The sequence below is a fragment of the Ammospiza nelsoni genome, chromosome 3, assembly GCF_027579445.1.
Source record: "Ammospiza nelsoni isolate bAmmNel1 chromosome 3, bAmmNel1.pri, whole genome shotgun sequence".
NCBI classification, from domain to species: domain Eukaryota; kingdom Metazoa; phylum Chordata; class Aves; order Passeriformes; family Passerellidae; genus Ammospiza; species Ammospiza nelsoni.
Window position 1 is genome coordinate 112,986,858 of NC_080635.1, and position 23,921 is coordinate 113,010,778.

Below are 23,921 nucleotides of genomic sequence, written 5' to 3' on the forward strand. Positions count from 1 at the left end.
CATTATATCAGATCTGTCTATCAAAGCTCTCCTTCACCTCTCCCCTGCCACAGTTCATTACAAGGACCTGTTCTTTTATGACTAAACGATGGAATAATATTAATCCCTGCCAAATGTAAAAAGGGAGATATGATAGCAGAATTTAATAAAAATACTTTTATTCGCCAAGGTATTTTTCTGCAACTATCAAATAGAATAATAGCACATCTCAAGGCTCCCAAAGAATGGCAGCGTATTTTCCTCAATGAGTTAAAATTTTATCTTCAGCCCCTAGTTGTACAATTCATAAAGGCTGAAGAGTCAAATCATTTTTTCTAAAAAAAGTCAGATGTTCCGATAAACACAACTCATATTGGTAATTATTTTATATTCTCAGTTACTGTTTAATTGTTATTCTATTAGGAAGGGACCATCTGGGTCACTGAGTCAATCCCATGCTCTCAGCAATATACACTGGCCCTTTAATTTATACAGCATTTACATGATTTGCCTCATTACTGCCTTTGGAAAGCCAGTCCAGAACTTAATGTTTGCAATTTTTGGAAATCCTCTTCCAATTTTCAGGTAATCTCGTTTTTGGCCAGTATTTATTTACTGCTCTGAACTCAAAGAGGAGAGATTGAAATGAGATGTGAGGAGGAGTTTCTCCCTGTGAGGGTGGTGAGGCCTTGGCACAGAATTCCCAGAGAAGCTGTGGCTGCCCCTGGATCCCTGGGAATTTCCAAGGCCAGGCTGGATAGGACTTGGAGCAACCTGGGACAGTGGAAGGTGTCCATGCCCATGGCAGGGGTGGAACTGGATGAGCTTTGAGGTTCCATCCAACCCAAACAATTCTATGATTCTCTGACACCCCAAGCTGCTGCGTTAAAAAGGAGAATTTTAAAAATCATGAAAGTTGGCAAAAGAGGGGAGCTTAAAGGAAAGTCAATTTTTTCCAATAAAAAGTACAGCTATACAACATCCTGTCTAATATCTTCTCTCAAAAAAAAAATTATTTATTTCTCCCCTTGGATAATTACTGAGTAATTAATGTGGACCTACGAGGGCATCATCCCAGGGCTTTGCCAACACCCAGCAGAGCAAGGTTACAACTGAGCCTGTCCCTCTTCAACCCCACAACATTTATTTCAGTCAATCACCTCTCCATGTCCTGCTTGTCAGGGAGCAGCAAGGACGGGGCTCAGCCCTGTTTTGGGGGTTGAATTTCCTTGTGTGTGCTTTTCACAGCGTTAAATCTCATGTAGAGCAACTTTTGTACAAAGAACCTCCCGGAGCTGAGGATTCATTAGCATTCCAAAGGAAGTTGTTCCAGCAAAGATGATTAAGCAAATACCCCTGCGAGAAGGGGAGAGTTCTTTGAAATGTCTCTCGTGGTTCAAGGCAGCGTCTTGGAAAAGTGCAGAACGATTTCTGAACTCCCCAAATCTGCAGCAGGAACAGATTCTCGGCGAGCTCACACCCATTCTGACAGGGTTCTTGCTACCCTCATCTAAACCATGATTAGAAACTGGCATTTTTACAGGGACAGAGAAAATCTGCGTGTAAAATGTAAATAAGTACAAAATGCTTTCCCTTAATTAAAAAAAAATCCTCCTCTGGATCGATGAATAGATTTATGTGACTTTGTTTTTTAAAAAATATGCAAAATGGGCAAAAAAAAGTCCCTTAAGCCAAGCATGGCATGAAATGGTACAAAGCTGAGAGATCAAGATTTTTCCAGCATTCGAGTTTATCAACAATAACTTTTTAACATCCCCAAAAGCATGCAGTAACTGCAGGAATCAAATGCAAAGGTTATGTCTTCATATGTGCTGCTTCTGCTTTGTTTAAAATACAGTTTGCTTTTAAATGCAGGTTTAAATAATATTTAATATTAATGCTCACAAGCATGCATTATGCAGGGATTGTGCTGTAAGACAGAGTGGAAACATGAAATAAATTAAGCCAAACTTAAAATCCTAATAAAGTAATTAAATTAATCAAATTAATCTCAAGACCCATTTGGACAGTGAGCAGAAATCAGGAGTTCAGGGGCTTTATAACTCACTGGTATAAAAGGACATTTAGAAGCTTTTAATCTGGTACAAAGTGAATCACAGAATCCCCTGAGCTGGAAGGGACCCACCAGGATCATCGAGTCCAACCCCTGGCCTTGCACAGGACACCCCAACAATCCCATTTAAAAAGTGTTAAAACACTGAAAAGTACTGAGCAAATAAAGAGGAGTGAATATTTAAAAAAAATATATATATAGCTGCAGTTTTCCCAATTACTAAGAGCATGAAATGAATACATAAGTAGGGAAAAGCAGATTTCTCCATGCACAACCTTTTTTTTTTATTGATTTCAGCTGCTAGGACACTACAATTCCAAATCATCAATAATTATGGACATTATATTAAATTTATCTTTATTAAAGAATTATTAATACAACCTGTAACTTTAAAATTATGTGAAATATATATCTTTTAACTCAAAAAAAATTCTAACACAGTAACTCAATGTCTTAATAAAGAATGTGTGATACACAATCATAGAATGGTTTGGGTGGAAGGGACCTTCAAGCTCATCCAGTTCCACTCCCTGCCATGGGCAGGGACATCTTCCACTGTCCCAGGTTGATCCAAGCCTGGCCTTGGACACTTCCAGGGGCAGCCACAGCTTCTTTGGGCCAGGGCCCCACCACCCTCACAGCCAAGAACTCCTTCCCAATATCCCATTTCATCCTGTTGTCTGTCAATTTGAAGCCACCACCCCTTGTTCTGTCACTCCAGGACTTTGTCCAAAGTCTCTCCTTCTTTCTTGCAGGCTGCAATAACAGAATTATCACTGACAGACACAAACCAGAGAAAATTTTTAGGCAGCACAGCTCATCCTTTGTTGTCCTGGCAGGTACCCCCTGCCACAGACCAAGAGTCATTTTAAACAGAAACTACAAAAAAGGGATGAAAGAACCTTTTGGTACTTCTGGATAAGGTGAAGCTACTTAAAGACACTTTAACCTGTCACTTCTATATCATAATCATAATCAAAATTGAGGTTTTGCGTGCATTTACAATGCAAGGAACAAGGTGGGCTGGCTTGGCAACCAGGATAAATCCAGGTGTTTATGGAGTCCATGAAGAAATAGATCTGTAGTTAGCAGAGCCTTCACTACACCAAAAGCCAGAGGGAGGCCATTTGTGCTTGAATTTGTGAGCATGAGGAGCATGAATGTTCCTGGGCTGAATAATGAACCTCCTTGGTGCTCTGGGGCTTTGGTTTATGGTTCCTGGAAGCAGCTGCTTTGTATTCAAATGCAGGATTTTATGCAAGCTTTAAAAAAGGTACTTTTCACATTTAGTGAAACCTCCTGATATTAAAAATGTGGGCACGTCACATGCCCTAATTTGGGGAAGGTACTCATGAAAGAGATAAAATAAAACCTTGCTGCTCATGGATTGTTGGGGGATCTGTTTCCAGCATAGGAGGAATCTGAGGGTCCTGCTGGGGATGCTGGGGGTACAGGGAACCCCAGCAAGGGGAGCTGCCTGCTCATGGTGTGGTCAGTGATGAGGAGGGGACATTCCAGCTTCTTTTGGTGGTTTCCTCTCTGCCTTGCGACCTTAAAACCTGTCCCTTTAACATTCCGCATCTCCATCCTTTTACAGACATCTTTTATGAAAAATCCTTTCTTTAGGATTTTTCCCCTGAGAAGCTGAGAGGCCTCAGGAACAAAATGTAAACAGTGATTATCTGCTGCTGTGGAATGCAACAGGTGCATCTTTCATTGGCCCATGTTGGATGTTTGTAATTAATGGCCAATCACAGTCAGCTGGCTGGGACAGAGAGTCCGAGCCACAAACCTTTATTATCATCCTTTCTTATTCTATTCTTAGCCAGCCTTCTGATGAAATCCTTTCTTCTATTCTTTTAGTATAGTTTTAATATAATTTATATCATAAAATAATAAATCAAGCCTTCTGAAACATGGAGTCAGATCCTCGTCTCTTCCCTCATCTTAAGACCCCTGTGAACACGGTCACACCATCCTGCTTTTCCCAGTTGTGCCACAGCTCCCCTGAAAGCCCCAGGATCTCAGTGCTCACCTGAGTTCTGCAAATCATCCTCCTTCCTTCCCTTCTCCCACTCCTCCATTCAGATCTCCTGGAGCTTCATTCTCAGCCCCTTTTCCAGCTTTCTTACTCCTTTATCACTTTACCTCAGGACACCAGAAGGAATTTCAGCCATTGGAAGGGGCTGCCCAGGGAGGTTTGGAGTCCCCATCCCTGGAGGTGTCCCAGGAATGACTGGATGTGGCACTCAGTGACAAGATGGGGATCAGTCACAGGTTGGACTCGATGGTCTTTGAGCTCTTTTCCAACCTGAATGATCCTGATTCTACAATTCTGCCTCCAATTCTTTATTCTGTCACTGTCAAATTGGCCTCCTGACTGTCAGCCAGACCTTTGGTAATACTGTTGTTTCTATTCTTGAAAGAGAAATAATAATTAGCAGATCTTTTAAATTAACATTCTTACCCTGAGTCCGTAGAGCTAGGTTAGAGCAGACCCATTTTTCCTACAAAATATTTTTTCATCATTTTTTTCGTTTTGTCATTGACATTCTGGCCACTAAAAACTCTCTTAACAGAGACAGGTCAGGAAAAAAAATCAATTTTACTTTCCACAAATAAAACATTTTTGATAGAGAGCCATCTATATTTCAATGGGTGGGCAACTTCACCTCCACAGACCTCCAGATGAATCTTCCAACATACACTACCCTATGATGACCCAACACAGTGTAAACCTTCATTTTTAGTTTTCATTTTAAATGAATTAATACCAAAAATACCCAAAAAACAAAAAAAACCAACCAAACAAACAAACAAACAAACAAATACTAAAAAAAAAAACCCAAAAAACCCCCTGCAAATGCTTCACAAATATTAGCTGTATGTTTTTGAAACAAAAATAGCCACAGCAAGGAAAACTCCAAAAAGGAAAATATTCTTCACAACAAAAGTAGTTAAGCACAAGAACAAGGTGCCTAAAAATTGGATTAAAACCTTGGAGATTTTCAGAAGTCAATGAACAAGGCCCAAACTTTGAAGGCTACCTTGCTCAGAGCAAGGAACTGAAGTATAAAAACTTCCAGAATCCCTGTCTGTAACAGTATGAAATAATGATATTTTAGTTCATTGTTGTCTGTTTTCAAATTTAAGCAGGATAACAACAATTTTAAATGGATAAAAACACTTCTAGATTTTAAATATCTCAACATTTTTACTTCTTTTACCTTCCTCACTTGATTGCAGGTATTTCTGAACCCTAAAACACACAACAGACACAGCAGAACTAGAAGTCAGTTCAGAACCTGGCTCTCCAAGAGAAGAGCAACTTCCTAGAATATTTTCCACCCCTATTCCATATCCCCCAGTGGTCCTTCCATGAGTTTGCCCAGTCCCTTTTAGGAACGTGGACACTCACAGCTCACAAACTACAGCTGAGATTTATGTCCTGTTGTCCTTTACAGCTTTAAAGCAATTCTGTACCAGGCTGATTTTTTTACAAACACTAAACAATAATTAACTGGAAAATAAAAGCTTTTAGAGAATGTTTTTCCTTAGTCCTAATTCAGTAGGTGGTTTAATATGAAGAAGTGCCTGATCATTTCCCCTGAAGCAGCTGTGTCACTTCCACTCTTCAAAAACCCATTCTCCAAACCTGCCACTGGAATTTCTCTCATTAATCGAGCTCAATAAGTCCTCCAAAGCCTTTGGTAAAACAGACAGTAGATTACATTAATTAATCATTTAAATTTTCTTCTGATTTTGCTTCGACTGCCACAGGCAGCTCTGCCTCTTCAAAGGTACCTCCAGTGCCAGCACAATAACTACAGTTCAGAAGGGCAGCAGGAGAACTGAAGCTGAGGTACATTAAGGGAAAATTTGAGCCAATTTATTTGCATCATATATCCTACCAATTATTGCTCTAAGTGAAGTTAAAATCCCCTCCTGCTCTGACTTCATTTGCACAAAACAATAAGAAATTAAGGGGTGGGGGTGCAGGAAAGTATTTCATTTTTAAGGGATGCCTCTCTTGAGGATACATAAAGGGAAAATATTTATTAACCTGCATGTCTCAAACCAGGTGATGGCACATGAGGCTTCCTCTTTTCTGAATTTAAATTGGTTCTTCATTAGAAACCTTTTCAGAGATTTGCTGCAACCAAAACCAGCAATTCAGCCCTTTAAATGCACAGTAACCTTCTCCTGCTGCTTTCCAAAACTCATCCTCCTACCTGTGCATTCCTCCTAATTCTACTTGTTAGTAAATAATCTCTGTGATAATTAAATATGTTTATCCATTCTACCCAAAACTTAGACACAGTAAAAACAAAAATGCACAGTACAAACTATTAAATAACTGCAAATAATTGTAAATAATACAGCACCATTCATCAGTATGCACTGTTCATAAAAATTCTTTTGATATTGTTAGTGTTAAACTGATTTACATGGGTAAACTGAGAAATATTTAGCTTTATTCTATGGTTCAACATGGTTCAGTGGTGGCTTGGCAGTGCTGAGTTAACAGCTGATGATCTTAAAGGTCTTTTCAAACACCTGAACCATCCTGTGATTCCCTAATATTTAAGAATCAAAGACCTTTGTAAAAGTGAGGAGTCATCAGCACCAATCACTTAAATCAAAGACCTGAAAAATTCTCATTTCTTGGGCAATCACACCTGTTACCATTTCACACAGAGAATGGCAGACTCTGTGAAGCATCCAAACATAAAGAATTTCTAGAGGTATCATGAATCCCTTTAAAAACAACACTGAGGATCAGACACCCAAAATCCACTGTCACCATCAGGTGGTGAATCATCAATGTCTGATCTCAAACAAAATCCAATAGCAGGACACAGTAATTTCCCATTCATGTGTCTATAACACCATTTCTAACTGCCTGTATTTATAAAAACCACAAAAAGCAGGGCACAGAATGTCACTGTGAAACCTGTGCTCTCCCTTATTGGCTGAGAAAGAGGAGTGACCCCACCAGGAGTTAATAACCTCCTTGTAATCCAGTCAAGCACAAGAGGTTCTTGCATATGGAGTGTCAAAAAAAATAGTGTGAGCTCAGTATGTGAGGTCACTGAGCTGTCAGGAACAGAAGCAGAGACAAATCAACAAAAAATCATGAAACTGAGGAAAAAAGAGAAAGGAGAAAAATTCTAATTTAAGGAAATTTAAACATTAGATCCAAGCTGGTCTCGTGGAAGGTGTTCCTGCCCATGGAGGGGGTTTGGAAGGAGGTGATCTTTCAATTCTCTTCCAGTTCAGGCCATTCCATGATTTTGGGATCCAAGAGAGTCCTGCTGTGCATTTTTCTACTCAAAAATTGTCAGTATGGACCAGGAACCTCCCCAAAAGCTGATTTGGGTGTTGCTGTAGTGCTCTGTCAGCTGAAGGAGTTTAACAGTGGTCAAACTGACTCAAAATCAGAAAACTCATTTTGGTTCTACATTAGAAACCTTTTCAGAGATTTGCTGCAACCAAAACCAGCAATTCCGCCCTCAAGAAGTGGAAAAAGACTTAAAAAACTTATGGAAGAGCCCAAAAAGGTCAGTCAACAATATTTAGGGGTTCAACACCCATCTTGGTCCTAACAAGAGTTATATATTATAGCCTATCACAGACAGAAATGTGAGCTCCTTTCTGTGAAGTATTTGAAAAGTTTCTAAATATTCCCCACTGTATTCTCACCTCACAGGGGATGTGTGGATTGAGAGGAGCTGACTCCACAAAGCTACTCCACCTACATTTTGAAAACATTAAATGGAATCCCACTGGGAAATAAAATGGAAATGTCACCTCTAATACTGGGAGAGCCCCTAAAACCAAACACTTGTGCTTGTCCCACACACACAAACCCCAAGGATGGATTCTCCAACTTATCCAGAAGTTTCTCCACATGGAGAAACTGCCCAGTTCGTGAACTTCTAAAGCAGGAGAGTGAGAAGATGGCTCCCACAAGCAGTGAGAACACAGAAAAGCTGTCTGACATGGAGGAAATTCACTGGAACCCACAGCAGCACCTCTTACTTTCAGTCACTGAAGGATGCAGTGTGGAAGGATCACTGAGGGGTGGTATCAGAATGAATCATTTGAGATCCTATTTTCTTCATGTAGGAAAAAGCCCATTCTTTATTCACATAACTAATTTTTTTACAGTTTTCACAGACTCTGTGTGCAACACTAATTGGTTAGTAGCTTTCTTGCCAATTACTCTTTTGGTTAGTAAAAGGTATTTTACTTATCCACCAAATCTCTCTATTCTTAAATTGTTTACAGATTTTCTTCACTGATTCTCATGGGATAGATCTATTGTTTATGCAGGTACCACTCTTTTTTCTCCTCAAGAACAGATTGTTCTCCTTCTCAATTTATTTTCACTTGGGAACTTAACTAGCAGCTTATCTGCACTTAGAAGAAGTGACAGGCTAGCTGGTAATCTAGCAGAGCAAGGCCTGGTTTTATGAGGCCTTTCTTTTATAATTCTTTTACCTATCATGACAATGTGGAGCCCAAACCCCCTGCTCACAGTGGAACAAATCCAACATTCAATCCAACTGCTCAGGGTCACCTCCAATCAGGTTTTTGAATTCTCCAAGGCTGGTGATTCACACTCTGACTATGAAGAATATTTTCCTTAATGCAATCACGCCTTTCCCTGTCATGGTTTTGCTGTTCATCAGGAAAACAATTGATAATCATCACTGATGTAGAGCTGGAGGTGTGATAAATCCTCCGTATCAAACACGGCTCAGGAAGCTGATGGTCACACACAACAGCTTCAGCTTCCAAATTATTTTCAAGCAGAGTGCCCATTGTATGGAGGCTGATACATAAATAAATCAGGAGTGGTGATGCCAAGCACAAATCATAAATGTGACATCCAAAAATATCCATTCCCTCATTGTGCACTGAGCAAACACCCCTCGAAAAAGACATCAGAACATTCACACTCCTCTTCAGCACACAAATTACAGGTGATGTTACAAATCCCATAATTTTCCAATTTGGACAGGGCCTATCAATTTGGAACTGTGCCTGGCAACACTTCTAACTTGACTGTCCTGCCAGCTTACCTGGAGTTTGGGAAATGTCCTGCCAGCAACCACCTGAGCTGTGAATGGCTTCTTGTTATTTCAGCTATTTCTGGACTGCTCCTTCCCACTCCCAGAAAGCCTCGGGAAGTGGAAAAACACTTAAAAATTTTATGGAAGAGCCCAAAAAGATCAATCAACAATATTTAGGGGTTTAACAGCCATCTTAGTGCTAACAATGACAATAGCTTGATGAGGTATCAGCCCACATTCCCAGCTCCAGGAAATTCAAATAGGTGTTAACACTGGAGTTCCTTGCTAACATTTATTTATTGCAAGTTTATACATATCAGTGGCTGCAAAAAAAAAGTGGTAGAAAGTTGAGTAAACTGTGCTTCCCCTTTATTTTGAGAAAATAATTGTGTAACATGCCCATAGAAGAACTCCCAGATTGGAGATTAACGTTCGAGTGCCACAAACTGAGAAAAACTCAGCTTTTATTTGTGAATTCTCAGAATGCAGGACAAAGCCATGAAGGAAAAGAACAGGGAATGCTGTAAAACACAAAGTACTCCATGAGCAGAGATTTATAATTAATCAACAAGAGGGATGCAGCACTGTTTTACAAGGCAATAATCCAGTCCCATTCCCTGAGGAAAAGCCTTGGAGAATGAAGGCCAAGTAGCTTTTTCAAACAAGGCAACTGGATTATTGCCCCATAAAGCAGCACAGCTCTGTGATTATTACCTTGGTGCTACATGCCCTTTCTAAAATGGTTTTCCCCCATAAATGTTTAAAACCTCCCAAGTAAAAAAGATCAGGGGAAGGGAAAGGAGACATGGGGTAGAAAGCAACACATTTAATGTTTTGTTCTAATTTCCTGGAAAATACCAAGCACACGACGTTAAAGAAATGCTTTCAATCAGGGTTATTACAAATAGCAGCAATAAATCCTATTAATAAGCAGCATACTAAGATTTTATGTCTCTCTTATTCTCCACATGTTGTTTCCCCTCTCTGTTTGTTCCCTCCCTTTTCCCACTCTATGAAAAGCAGAAGCATTTTTCTTTATTTACAATTTTTTATAACATTTCAGTTTCACTTTATATTTGATACACCAACCCCAAAACAAGGCATAGACTCAAATATCACCTGGAATCTTATTAGTAACAGCTAATAAAATTCAAGCCACAATTAGCCTTTGTCCTATACTAAAAATAAGATTTTTTTTTTGAGAACACAGAGTCTTGTCCCCTTGGCTGAACCCTGCCTTGACCTGTGACAACTCCACGTGTGCTCAGGGTCAAAAATCACTTTTATTTAGAACAAGCATATCCAGGACAGCCTGTGTATGTCCCATCAGAGCAGTAATGCAACAAAAATTCAATATACCAGCTGAAAAAAATATTCCTGGTCAGAATATACTGAATACTCCAAGGATGGGCTAAATTCTTCACGTGTGAATTAAAAGCAAAGCACCAGCCCCATTCACAGCACTAAATATGCACAATTCACTCAATGAGAACAGGATCAAAATAAGAAAATTCAGCAGACTCCCTAATTCTTGGTTTCTGAGAATATTTAGACATGTCCCAGCTGCCTCACTAGTCTGACATCTATTCAAGGTACTGAATTTGAAAGAAAATAACAAGTGCAAGTTTTACAAATATTTCCTGTCTAAAAACTCTTCTTTCTTCCATTTGAAAAACTTTGCAACTCCTCTCATAAAAAAAAATTCTTTGTAAAGGCAAACAAGCAAAACAAATATGATTTCAACTGATGTTGTTTTGAAAACATTCAATGGAATCCCACTGGGAAATTAAATGGAAATGTCACCTCTAATAATGGGAGAGAAATGATTCATAGGCAGACTCTAACATTTTAAAATATGTTACCTACGTAATTAGAGGAGCCTGATTTTCCAAAGGAGCAGTCTCACACACCGTCCAATAAAATCAAAGCCCAAATACAGGCTGTGAAAGCCACTTTCAACATATGTGCTTCAAATATTTTGTCACAGCGCAGGAATTAAATCTGGGAAGCCCTGGAAGCCTCTTCCTGCCACCTAAGGCATGGAACTCACAGGGTTCCAACTGCTTCAGGAATGTCTCTTTGGAATAGCTGCTGACACCAATGGCAAAATGACAGCTTGGTTTCACAATGTTTGAGCTACACAAAATATCTGTAATCATCTTTATGACCACTTAAGCTTAAGCCATCCCATTAAAGGCACTCAGACTTTGGAATCTGCAACTGCTTGAGCAAAAAAAAAAAAAAAAAAAACATCAGATAAAGAAGGTGACACTTCCCAGGTGGGAAGGGGAGAAGAAGGGTTTAATTTCACTTACTGGCAAACAAAACAAATTTGTAAAAGCTCAAGTTTTATGTAATTCAGACAGAAGCTGTGTGGGGATAGCAAATGCTCAAGTCCCACCGGTCCAGTCCAATCTCAGTACAACCTGAGTGAGGTTCAAGTTTTGACTCAGCCAAAAGGGAGTTAACAACAAAGAACATTTTCTCCAGGCTCTTCAATTTCATACAAAGCCAATTTTATCTGAAACTGCTAAGCAGTATTCATAGGTTATGAATAAAACTATTTAAAGGATAATCTAAGAGAGCCTTTCTATCAATATTACAGCCATTGCACATTATATTGAGTTACTGGAGAAGGATATTCCTCTAACTGCTCCCAAAGTATGATTCCCAAACTAGGAATTGCAGCCTGGAATATGGGATCCGCAGGTGATCCATACAAAGCTTTATTTTCAGGTGTATCTCTGACAAGAAATTTGAAGTCCTTTTCTGAGCACCCACAGGAGTGAGGAAAATTCTTTTTTGTATCATTTATTTTCTCATTAAGGAGCCAGGATCTGGGGTTTTTTTAATACATCAAGTGTAGTTTATTTGCAGGAAAAGATGGGAACATTTTCATCAACTGCATTCAATGTCTCAGTTCCCCCTTCTGTAATTGCAGCATCTCTTTGGGGTGGAGCATCATGGAATGGTTTGGGGTGGAAGGGACCTCAAAGATCATCCAAACCCACCTCCTGCCATGGGCAGGGACACCTTCCACCATCCCAGGTTGCTCCAAGTCCCATCTCCAAGTTGGCCTTGGACACTTCCAGGGATCCAGGGGCAGCCACAGCTTCTCTGGGCAAGCTCCCCACCCTCACAAGGAAGAATTTCTCCATATTCACAGCAAAGCCTCACAGCTTCCCAGTAACAGGAAGGAATTTTCCATGCTGCTGCCATCTCTAGATGATCCTTAAGGACAAGAACTTTGAGATGTGAGCGTCTGATCTAGGAAGACAAAAGATCACATCTGAACAGAAAGTGGCAGGAGAAAACTCAGGCGACTCCAGCAGAAATCCCAAATGAAGCAAATTGTGTAGGAGCCCTCCAATGCAGCAGAAAGACCAGTGGAGGTTCTGCCTTTCGGTTCATGAATGCTTTTAGGATCACAGGAAGCACACTCCAAGTTTTCCATCAGGTATTTTTGACTTATGGGTCACACAAGCCTCCCGGTCTCATCCTGAGACACACAAATGACATATTTTATTTTATTTTATTTTATTTTATTTTATTTTATTTTATTTTCACGCGTCCCTCAGAAAGGTGAGTGAAGGATCAGCACGTCCCTCACTGCAGCATTAAACAAAAGCCAGCCTGAAGCCCAAAGACACTTTTTAAATCTAATAACTGCTTTCACTACCTAAATATATAAACTTTTTACACATAAAAATGACTTGTAACAAAAAAAAAACCTGTGTATTTGAGGCAACATGAGAAACTGCAGCTCCCACCACAGGCTTTTAAGGAAATGCTTCACTACAGGGTGGGCAGACAAGGACTTTACACATTTCCTTGGTTTATTTTTAACTATTATAAGTGAAATTGGAATTATTTGCTAGTAAATAATTACAGAGTTTTTGGTCTAAATGTCACCCAGAAACTCAAACCGAAGCAGGTGTACAAACTGAGTTGAACACCAGAATATTTGGAAAAATTATGAGAAAAACAAAAAAATCTTTAAACAAACTTTACGATTCCTGATTATAATGCAAAAATGTAAATGGTTTGATTATCTCAAAGAAAAACACAGGCAAAAAGTCTATTACTACACAGATATAGATATAGATATCGATATAGATATCGATATAGATATAGATATATAGATATAGATATATAGATATAGATATAGATATACATATACATATACATATACATATATACATATACATATACATATACATATACATATTGTATAGATGCATACACACCCCTCTCATCATTAAAAAATCTTCTACATGAAAGATTAAGTTTAATAAAACACACCAGTAAGCTAAGAATAATTTTTAAAAATGCATATAAAGACATTGCAGTTACCCAAAAACAAAGGAAAGAAAAATTTCTTGAACATAAAGAAAAATCCAAATATGCTAAAAAATTCCAAGCAAGTAGAGAGTGCAAATAGCTTCAAGTGACATGCAGCCATAATACAATAGGATTACTGACTCTTAATAAGCTGTCCAAAATTAAATTAATTTAATGGCTCTGTTCCCTCATACCCCAGGAACACAGGACAAAGTTAAAACTCTTTCCCTGCCAGCACAGGAGGTTGATCATTTGCTACAAAGCATGGAGGGCAAGGAAAATCAATGCTGCAGAGTAAAAGAACTCTGTGTAACCAACAGATTTCTGTTCCTAACATCAAAAGAAAAGTGACCATGTAAACTTGTCTGGAGTCACTTCTTGGCAAGACTACACCTAAAAGCATTTTTCTCATCCCTCCTTTCTTTACTTGGTTTCCTTCCTCCTACTTTTGTAGTTTTTTGCATTTTTCTCACTGTCTCATTATGTTAATTTTTTTTTTTTTCATTTTTAAACTACCTGTGGCTGCTGAATACCCAAAAGATTTGTTTCAATGAGTTCCTTGCAAAGGAAGCCACAAAGAAATCCAAGCCTGACCACTCCAGGGGCTGTGCCCTTTCACAATGAGACACAGTCAGGAATGTTTTCCAGTAATATCAGGCATAATTCCTGCCAGTGGGATTGTGCCACTACAGTCAAAAAATTTTCCACTTTGATGCAATTTAGCAGAGAAAAAAACAATGTTTTTATCATGCTTCTTCTCTTATTCTTTTAATATTCATTTATATGGAAGATCTTTTCATTGTAGTTTAGTGAACTCAACCAAACCATTCCAGTTGCCTCTGGCATTCAGTAAAAGTGTTGTGTCCGTATGAGGGAAACACTCTTCTTGGGATGTGATTAATTCCTCAACTGTGGATCTGGAAGTGTCTGAACCATCAGACATGAACCAGGGAGGTGCCTGATCCCAGAGGATGGAACAGGTGAGAGGAAATACCACAGACAAAATTCACATTTCACAGACAGCTCAGAGGGGACGTCTGCAGCCAGGAGCACTGAGATTGTGATAATGACAATTCTGAGGACATTTGTCATGCAAGGGACACACAAGTTTCATGTGAAAAAAGGATAACAGAGCACAGAAAACACTTCCCTTTTTAAAAGTAAAAAAAGTAGAGGAAGAAAAAATCCTAAAAGTTCACAAAGAGTGATCAGAGCATAATGAACTTTGTGGCACTACAAGGTCATAAAATCCAGAGACACTGCTGGATGAAAAAATCCTAGAATGGTTTGGGTCAGGAGAGACCTGAAAGGCCCACCCCCTGCCACGGGCAGGGACATTTTTCATTATCCCAGGCTGCTCCAAACCCATTCAAGTGGACTTGGACACTTCCAGGGATCCAGGGGCAGCCACAGCTCCTCTGGGCACCCTGTGCCAGGGCCTCACCACCCTCACAGCCAGGAATTCCTTTCCAATATCCCATCCATCCCTGCCTTCTGGCAGTGGGAGCCATTCCCTGTGTCCTGTCCCTCCATCTCTTGTCCCCAGTCCCTCTCCAGCTCTCCTGGAGCCCCTTTAGGCCCTGGAAGGGGCTCTGAGCTCTCCCTGGATCCTTCTCTTCTCCAGGTGAGCACCCCCAGCTCTCCCAGCCTGGCTCCACAGCAGAGGGCCTTCAGCCACTGGAACATCTTTGTCCTCTTGTCTCCAATCTTTCAAACATGTCTGTGTCTTTTTATGCTGCTTTTAGGAGAAAATTATTTAGAAGATTCTGTGTTTTACTGGGAACTATTCCACCTGCAGCTCCAACAGCTTGGAATTAGATAATGACCAGAAGGGCCCAGCTCTGGCTGCTGACTCTGAGGCAAAACAGGAGTAATGAGTCCCACACATCCACACTGCAGATCCTGATCCTGGCCAATTCTCTCATGAGAGTCTAAAGAGACCATTTCAAGTTAAAAATCTTACAGAGTAACAGCTAAGACCACAAGAAAATGAATTTATAAGTTGTTAATTGAGCGTCCATAAAAAAATTCTCCCTTTTCATCAAGACACATTGGGCAAAGTGCATCACTCTTAAAATTGTTGCCTAAAAAGTTAGAAAGGTTGGAGAGAACTAGCAATAGTTGGGCCTTTACATTAGCATAAACACATCAAATATTCATTACAGCTGAGCACTCATTATGTCAGCAGCTGAATTAAATAACAAGAATAATGTTTCCCAACTATAAAAATAAGTGCCACAACAGTCTCCTGCACCACAGCAATTTTCAAGAGGACACAGTGAGACAGTGTTGCAGGAACCACATTGTTCTCTCTGCTAAAACTGCTTCATTCACTACAAATATACTGGCTTTTAACAGTTCCTTTTCAGATAAATTTCTGCCAAAGAGAAAGAATTATGTACTGCAGCATGTATCCATATGAAAGGAAAAGCATTATGCTGGGACAATGGGGTTTATTGCAACAGCAGAATGTATCTTAAATGCAAAATTATACCAACACTACGAGTTTACCAGTTTAATCATAGCTTAAAAAAATAAATACAGCAGACATTACAAAAACTCATTTATATGAAGTTCTTACACTGGGTGCACAAAAACAGAAAAGTAGAGCCAGAAGTGTAATGGCAGCAGAACAAAACATCTCAAGCCCTTGAAATGCATCACAACTGTGAACAACTAATGGAAAGTCTTATAAAATATAAATATAAAGCCATAGATATAAACAAAAGCCATATAAAAGGTAGGTAATAAAGCCATTAGGACAAGGAGAAATGGCTTTAAACCAAAAAAGGGTGGATTTAGATTAAATAGAGGGAAGGAATTGTTCCCTGACAGGGTGGGGCCCTGGCACAGGTGCCCAGAGCAGCTGGGGCTGCCCCTGGATCCCTGGAAGTGTCCAAGGCCAGGCTGGACAGGGCTTGCAGCCACCTGGGATAGTGGAAAGTGTCCCTGCCCATGGCAAGGGTGACACTGGATCAGTTTAAGGTCCCTTTTTAACCCAAATGATTCCTCACTTCCTGATTCCATCACGTCAATGAACGCAACAAACCTTAATCAAGTAAAGAAGAGATCCTCTCTTTCCTTGAAGTCCTTCCTGCCTTCCCACCTCTATTTTTCAGAAAGGAAATGGACAACGAACAAAGATTTCACAGCCAAGGACAGACCAACACAACTCTCTCCAGCTGGGAACAGATTATATTGGAAACCCATGGGCAAACACCAGGCTGGTCTTAAAAATGGGAAAACTGCCAAAAACAAGAGGAGGCTACAAATGCCCTGGAGAAGATTTTATCAGTGGATAAAATCAGTGCAAAACTTCCCAACTTACCATGTTCAACCATTTCTCCATTTCTACCAAAACAGGTCAAAACAAATTGAGATTTTTCTGAGTATGCTCTTCCTGAACCTACACATTTTCTCACAGTCTATCCTCTCCAAAGCCTCTGCAGGTGCTTTAATCTGGAATGGAATTTTTATTACCAAAATCACTGCCTGTGGAAAATGAAAATTTGAATCTTCTTAATTAACGCTGTACTGTCTGTAGAGTTCTTAGTTTTTACTTGCTGTGCATTAGATGAACAAGAAAAGACTTTATTCCTATTCCTATCTGTAGGACTGGAAAAAACACAGCTCTGGGGCTTCCAAAACAAAACCACACAGAAATCTTTCATGGAGCAAAGCACTTTTACTCTGAGTTTCCTCTTACACTGCACACTTGGTGTTGTGCTGAGGCGTAAAAGGGATGAAGGTTTGCATGGAAAAATCAATACAATGGAAACTTCTCGGTGCTGAAATCCGAAGTTTGCATTTGGAGAACAAGGACTAAACCCTTGTTATGTGTCAGAAAAAAAGAAGGAACTCTTACATGCATTATCCAAGAAGATGGTCAAAGAAATTTTCAACTTTGATGTAATTTAGCAGAGAAAAAAAAACACAATGTTTTTTTCATGCTTCTTCTCTTATCCTTTATATATTAATTTACATGGAAGATCTTTTCATCGTAGTTTAGTGAACTCAACCAAACCATTCCAGTTTCCTCTGGCATTCAGTAGAAGTGTTGTGTCCGTATGAGGGAGACACTTTTCTTGGGATGTGATTAATTCCTAAACTGTGGATCTGAAAGTGTCTGAACCATCAGCCATGGACCAGGGAGCTGCTGGATGTCCCATCCCTGGAAATGTCCAAGGCCAGGCTGGAGGGGACTTGGAGCAATCTGGAATAGTGGATGGAAGGTGTCCCTGCTCAAGATCAGGGACTGGATATTCCCTGATTTCTCTTCTATTAATCTGCTGATTAATAAAATAAGAGTACACAGAGCAAACAGTGCTGCAAACACTTTGCATTTCCCGTCCTAAAACCCCAAAATTTGATAGTACAGAAGCTGTAACTTCAGATAAACCAGAATTGGACACAGGCTGAAGAGGTCAGCAGCAAACAGGAGAAAATATGACACAAAGATTCTACCCGATCCTGGCAAACTTAGCAAAGATAGGTGATTAAACAAATGTAAAGGAAAGACAATAATCGGAATTTTTTGTATGACCTATGATTTATCCCTAAAAACTTTTACAATTCCATAGCATCCAATAAATATGGAAAAACTGCTGTATTCTCAGAGGAACAGATGTACACTGGGCATAACTTATTTATAAAGAAAAATAGTAAAAACATTGATGTCCATAATTATTAACAGTAAAAGCTTCTACTATTTCTTTAAAAATTTAATTAGGAAAATTATCAGAATCAGTCAGATCCTAAACAACTATTTCTCATCTATAAATATATGACAATATAACTTAAAATTACTACAAATTAATATTTTTATATTCTCACCATTTTTTCTTCTATTTTCCAATTATTTATGGTCAATAAAGAGAGTGACTCACAGGACTGATAGGACAACATCCCAAATCATCTCCTAAAGGTGTTTATGCCTCCACAATGACTACAAGAGTTACTCAACTCACTTAAATGACATTTTCAGAGTTACAGTGCATGAAATAATATTGACTTTGCTCAAATTTTTTGTGGCATGGATAAAGACTGTGGCTTATATGGAATAAAGAAGTGGAATTCCACCCAAGTCAATCCCACTGTGCCAAGAGGAAACACCTTGGAATGGTGGACTACAAAATAAGCAATTATTCTGGATTAATGGTAAAGAATAAATGGTAAATGGAAAGAGCCTTAAAATATATACATCAAATATAATTTTAAATTTTTTTTAAAATATTGTTATAGATGCTGAGGACACATCAGCACATGGAGTTGTACCATATGCAGAACCTCAAGATAACCTCCCATGGCTATAGGAAGGCAAAATAACACCCCAAACCTCTATAAACTGCATTTTAACATTTGTATTGTTGTCCTACAACCATTTTTAGGGAGAATCCACAGTCATACTGAGAATTGTTCATCTCTTCCTTGGCCAATAACCGCAGGGGTTCAGAGTAAGCGCTGAATTTTTAAAATGCTTTGATATATCAATATAAAAGGCACAAACTAAGCCCATTCCAGGCCCATTTTGATCTCAAACTACTTTGACACTAATTAAAACAGGAGAGTAAACCTTGTTTATGTCCTATTAATCACCACAAGTGAAATCAGACATTGGCCCATCACAGTATCAAATGTGATGCTCTAATGTGAAATATGATCTGTGATTTAATAACAAAAATGAAGTTAAACCCCAACCACCAACCCTCACCTCCACACTGAAATATGCCACGTTAAGGAACTGTACAATCCAATCTAAAATAGATGTTAATGATTCATTAAGAATTAAACACAAATTGTTAATTTATGAAGTTATTAAACCTATCCAATAATTAAGGATCATAGATGAATGGTGGCAATGAATAATCAGATTAAAGTATCCAGAAAAGTCCAGCTGATAAAGAAAATACATAAATACAATAAACCATGTCAAATTACACCAGAAATTCCATTTGCATGCAATCCAACCACTGTTCAGGTTCCAACCATTTAAGCCTTGCTATTCCAATTTCATTTTTAAATTACCAAGTTGGGATATTTTCCAAAAACTTAGCACTTAGATGAACTTTCAAAATCAAAGAGTTCATCAGGAAGAAAAATATTTTATTATGTAGGCCAAAAGAAATGTGCAGTGATGTGTATCTCATTTAGGAACCCAAAATGTACTGACGAGATATTTGAGAGATGAACAGTGTTTCCAGCATTGTAGGAACAACTTCAAAATAACTTCAGTGAACACAGATGTTGAAATATTTGTACAAATATTTCTCTTTATAAATGCACTGCAAGCACCCACATGTTGATCATGTCTAAAACCTGAATTTATGAAAGTATGTAGGTACTTGGGAGAGAAATACAGTTATTTTAATGTATCACTTAGAAATGCAATGGTCATTTTATTATTTCCCTTAGAGGCAGCACCATAAATGTTTTCTGTTGTTTTCTGAGTTTTAAGAGCGGCACCCAGTAAAGATTTGGTTTGGAATGCCACAATTAAAGAAAACAGCAAATGCTTTGAGAGACTGCACAGGATTTCTGAGGAATAATGAGAATTCCTTCCAGAATTCCCCATGGACAGGCAAACTTAGGGCACTGTTGTGATGCAAACTCAGCCCAGCACATCCCCGTGTCCCCAGGCACATCCCACGGCAATGCCTGCGCAGGAACAACAGACAAGAACCACACAGAGAGCAGAACTCAACTCCTCCAAACACTCCCCTTCCACCCAGGATCCATTTGAAATCCCCCACAGCACACCTATTCCCACACTGAGCTGCTGAGGATATCTTTTAAGGATTTAGAAAGGCAGAAGAATAGAATTTTTTCCTTCAAAACTCCCTAAGAAACCCTATTAAAATGTTTCAGTGCACCAAATATTAATCACAACAGCATCTTACCCACTGTTTAACTACAGCATCTTTCAAAAGGCTCACTGATGTAGTAAAAAAATCAGACAGATCTTGCTAAGAAACCAATTTAATGTAATATTAAGTAACCCAAGTTTTTGACATCATCAAAAAGGCCAGTTAATTTTAGCAGTCTCATAATCCAAATGCAACAGTTAAAACACAAACACATTCCTATTAAAAACCTTTCCATTAATGTTGTTTCTTCCCTTCAGCAGGGAAGAATGAGGGAAATGCACTTGTGCAGCATGCCAGGAATTGCACATCTCAGGCTGAACAATCCAGTTTTTAAGGACAGGGTAATACTTACTCCAAGCGAAGCCGATCCATAAAAATCTACAGTTTACAGTTACTCCCTGAAATAATAATGCTGATTGTCACAGCAGCAGGAGGATAATCCCAGCACATCCAGGCCTAATAGGCAGTGTGATCATATTTGCTCCCAGGAAATCAGAAGGCAGGTACCTCTCTCCCTGAAAAACCAGGCACCTTTGGAGAAAACAATGGACTTTTAGGTCCTTCATTTTCTTGAAATGGTAAAGCGTCCATGCTTCAGCCATCACTGATTTTTTTAGTCCATTTTCTTTTAATTCCTGAGAAAAGAGCAGATTTTTTTCACTGTTTGCAGCAAACAGGTCCTGTAACTACAAACTGAAGTTTCCGTATCCAGTGCCATCAACCGTGTCATCTTCAAACATCCCTCACTTGGCAGCAGCTGATATTTTTCCATCTCTTGTTGCTTCTAAAAGTAGAAAATTCAGCGATTCCAGAGGCTCTCTAGGAAGATGCACTGAAGGGAATGTTTGAGAGCAGGAGCAGAATAACCATGCTCTGATTTTGCCCTTCAGGCACAGCCTGGGTATCTTCGGCGTGTCCTGCTGGGTCTTCAGGTTTGTCCCCAAAGGCTGGGATATGGAGCCAGGACAGCACCAAGCAGCAAAAACAAACGTTGTGGCTTTAAGAACGTACTCACTTTTCTATTGAAGTCACAACTTTCCCTCTACTCTTACTTCACTGCTGGGTCAGATGAAATCTTTAAGGAGGTTCCATTAAAAGTTCGTTTCTTTCGAGAGAAACGCCGGAATTCCCGTTCCGAACGTATTCCGAAGGAGGTCAGGTTCGGTTTTAAAGCATGTTTGTGTCGATGAAAAGTTTTTGTTTTGCTGCAAAAAAATGAAAATTCTCCCTTTTATTTACACATTCCCTCTGCAATCTTCCAAGTTACTCGGCTCCCTTACAGTTTAATCAGACATAGGGAAAAAAAAAATAAAAAATCACCAAATATCGTATTTCCCATATGTACAAACTGACATTGTGAAGGCTCCATTAAAAGCTTTTATTTCTCTGCTCACTGCTAACTGGACGTCATTTAATGTCACCACCACTTCCCAAGAGCCCAAGAGACTTAAAAAGCGACGGAAGTTTGAAAACCAAAAAAAAAAGTTGTGAGTTTTTCTGTACCCCAGGACGGTTTTCTTTCGCGAAGCTCAAGCCGAGACAGCAGACAAAAGAAGCTGATTTGACTGAGCCGTGCCAAGTCTTGCCTTTTTTTCTTCCCTCGCCTCGCTCGCTCTCTCGCTCTCTCGCTCGCTCGCTCCCAGCATGGCAACCTTCCCGAGCAGTCTTGGCGGAGCTCCAGCCTGTGCCAGACTGTCTGAATCCTTGTTTTCCAAAAAGATGCTCTTTGCGAATCAATTAATAGATTTCCAAACAGGAAACTGTGGGTCAGTAACCAAATCTTGGCACCAACAGCAGCTTCTCCTGCCAAATCGGCTTTATAGATTTCATGGTTGCCTACCTTTTACAATGGATGCAACGTTTGTGCTCCGGGGATCGTGGAGCACTGGAAGCCATTCCCTGTTCTCGCAGGGATAAGAAATCTGCTCGCTAAAAATGTCCGCATGCGACACATGAACAACCTGCAGTAAATCAAGACTCTTTGGAAGGCGGGCGTTATGTGTAATTTTAATAAGCACCAAATACTCCTTAAAATAATGTGTTTTCATTCTCTCCTCCCCAGAATCATGGGAAGGTGCCAGGAGCAGGAGACGTATAGATTTGAATTAAGATCACACTCAGAAAGTCACGCACGTTTTAACTTTATCCGAACTCCAGCTTGAAAACAACCAGTCTTCTCAGTTCCACCATTATTAAAAATCAGCTGAAAATTAATAAGAAATCGGATCCCAGCTCACACACAAAAAATCTCCCCACATCCATAGATCCAATGATGTAATCTGTTAATTCAACAGCTCAAGTTCTTGTGGCAATCAGAGCAGAAATGGCTCAGCATTAACAGTCAACTCTGGTGGGAAATTTTCTGATGTGTTGCAAGACTTAAAGGATAGAAAATTATATTTGGAACTTCATTCAAGATATTCTAAATGACAAGAATTCATGTGAGGAAAATTACAGGAATAAACTTTCTTTTATCTTCAAGCTATTTGCCAAGGCAAAATGCCAACTTTTTAAAATACATGCATTACATTAATGAGCTAAATAGAATATTCTGAGGGAAAAAACCTTCCTGAAATGTTTAATTTTCTAAGTTTATTCAACAGAGAGTCTCAGAAGTTCACAGGATCATAGAATGGTTTGGGTAGGACACTAAAGACCATCCAGTTCTACCCCCTGCCATGGCCAGGGACGCCTTGCACCATCCCAGGTTGCTCCAAGCCCTGTCCAACCTGGCCTTGGACACTTCCAGGGATCCAGGGGCAGCCACAGCTTCTCTGGGCACCCTGTGCCAGGGCCTCCCCACCCTCACAGGAACAATTTCTTCCCCCAGTATCCAAGGAAATCCCTCTCTGTTTCTAAAGGTTCTGTTCTGTCAGAGATTGGGTGACCTTATCTAATGTTTTTTTTAAATAAAAACAGGTTCATTCTCTGCCCTTCAGACCTCAGACATCCACACAAGGTTCCCCCTGTGTGACTGTAACAGACCCATCCATATTTCTCCCATTAGGCTACCAACTCCAGAAGAAACACCATCAACGTAAAAATCACCTTTCTGCCTCAAAATATTGCACACACTCTCATTTCCATTTGCACCTTGCATCCTCATGACAGGGCCAACTTGGGAAAAAAACCTGTGTATAATCTTTCTATTTCTTTTCTTTGTGCACTTGACAGCAAAATCTAATGTGTGGCTTTGCCTTTACTGAAAGTCCATCAAGCATCAACACAGGAACAGAAAGATCTCATGGAAATTATTGAGAGTGGAATTAACTCTGAAAGGCTACACCACTGCAGCAGTCACTATTAAATGCACAGCTTTTAATTAGTTTTCCTTCAAAAAATGTACATACTGACAACAGGGGACTTCAGCAATACTAAAAATATATAAAAAATTCCAATAGACATGAACTATTTTAACTATTCCTTCATTACTCTTAGTGAAATTTAAGGGAGTAAAAACAAATATATTCCCTGAGCAGCCAAATGTTTTCCTGAAAAGAATTTGCTAACAGGATGAAGATCCTTATTTTATCCCTCAAAATACTGCTCCAAAGGCAGTGGATCCAGCAAAAGTGGATTTCATGT

At 39.4% G+C, this 23,921-nt stretch overlaps 1 protein-coding gene across 2 annotated transcripts in view; it reads right to left on the minus strand.

Annotated features, from left to right (window-relative positions):
- Positions 1 to 23,921, minus strand: part of MSRA (methionine sulfoxide reductase A) — a 241,008-nt gene that overhangs the window by 202,301 nt on the left and 14,786 nt on the right. The window contains exon 1 of one of the 2 annotated variants that reach the window (XM_059469333.1): positions 20,689 to 22,103. The exons of the other annotated variant lie outside the window; for it this stretch is intronic. The gene's annotated coding sequence lies outside the window, so the exon portion shown is untranslated. Of the gene's footprint in view, positions 1 to 20,688; positions 22,104 to 23,921 lie in introns of those variants that run through there. 2 annotated transcript variants of the gene reach the window in all.